This window comes from Alexandromys fortis, unplaced genomic scaffold (assembly GCF_014885135.2).
Source record: "Alexandromys fortis isolate MF-2015 unplaced genomic scaffold, M_Fortis_MF-2015_v1.1 scaffold_238, whole genome shotgun sequence".
NCBI lineage: Eukaryota > Metazoa > Chordata > Mammalia > Rodentia > Cricetidae > Alexandromys > Alexandromys fortis.
In genome coordinates, this window is record NW_026068126.1 from 257,885 (window position 1) to 259,704 (window position 1,820).

The window sequence follows — 1,820 nt, forward strand, 5'->3', positions numbered from 1 at the left end:
CTTACCTCACTCAGGATAGTGTTTTCTATTTCCATCCATTTGCCTGCAAACTTCAAGAAGTCCTTTTTTTTTTTTTTTTTACTGCTGAGTAGTACTCTAATATGTATATATTCCATACTTTCTTCATCCATTCTTCAACTGAAGGGCATCTAGGTTGTTTCCAGGTTCTGGCTATTACAAACAATGCTGCTATGAACATAGTAGAGCCTATACTTTTGTTGTATGATAAGGCCTCTCTTGGGTATATTCCCAAGAGTGGTATTGCTGGGTCCATGGGTAGGTTGATCCCGAATTTCCTGAGAAACCGTCACACTGCTTTCCAGAGTGGTTGCACAAGTTTGCATTCCCACCAGCAATGGATGAGTGTACCCCTTTCTTCACAACCTCTCCAGCAAAGGCTATCACTGGTGTTTTTGATTTTGAGACAAGGTTTCTCTGTAGCTTTGGAGCCTGTCCTGGAACTCACTCTGTAGACCAAGCTGGCATCGAACTCACAGAGCTCCTGCCTCTCAAGTGCTGGGTTTAAAGGTGTGCGCCACCACCACCTGGTGTAGGATAAGTTCTGAAAAAGGTGTTGCTAGTAGATTTCATCACTGTGTGAGTTTCATAGGATCGTGCATACACAAACTAAGACAGCGGGAATATCTTACAAGATAGAATCTTACAGACCACCATCATATATGTGGTTTGTTGTTAACTGAAAGGTCTTTATGCCACACTTGACTCTATATGTGTTTGTATGTTTGTATGTATAGATGCTAGTCAATGTTTTTTCTTATGGAGGTAAATGCTCTGCGTATGTCTACTGATTGTTTCCTAGCTATGTTTTTCCTTCCTGAATCCAAACTTTCAGCTCCTTTCAAGCCCATGCCAAATCTGTGTGTGTGTGTGTGTGTGTGCATTCACGTGCATGCCCGTGTGTATGTGCGTATGGAGAGAAGTACACGTGCACCTGTATGTGTACATATCTGTATGAGTATGGAGAGGGGGACACTGTGGCTCTGTGGTTGTGTGTGTATGGAGGTGTGCACATGTGATTGTGTGTGTATGGAGGGGGTGCACATGTGATTGTGTGTGTATGGAGAGGGAGTACACATGTGATTGTGTGTGTATGGAGGGGGTGTACATGTGATTGTGTGTGAGTATGGAGGGGGTACACATGTGACTCTGTGTGTGTGTGTGTGTGTGTGTGTGTGTGTGTGTGTGTGTAAGTAAAACAGAGGTCAACCTTGGATGTTGTTCCTTAGGAGTCATCCACCCTGGATTTTCAGTCAGGGTCTGAGACCTGGGGCTCACCACATGGGCTCAGCTGGGACCCACCTGTCTCCATCTCTTCAGCACTTAGGTTATGAGCACATGCCTCATCTTTGCATTGATTTGAAGGCTCCAAGTTAGGTCTTCATGCTTACCCAGCAGCCCTTTTCCAGCCCTTGGCAATCCTGACTACACAAAACCTTTGCTTCTCACCTTCAGCTGCTCCCTCTCAGTCATCGAACATTCTACCATGGAACATGCCTTCCAGCCAGGTTCTGCCTCCTCCCTGACTTCCTACACACTACCCATTCTTCTCGGGATCACTCCACCTCTACAAACCTGTTCTGCCCCACCAAGACCCAGTTGCATGGTGTCTCTAGACTCTGCCCCAGATTCAAGACCTCTGTGAACACTCTCTCGTCCTTACAATTCACTTTTTGTGGACCCCATAACTCAGCAATTCCTGAACGTTTCCCTGCCTCTCCTTAGCTAGTTGCCACTGTTTGTCCACCTTCACTGCCTTCTTCAAACAGATGCCGTTCGTGGCCAAGAACCGTAATGTATCA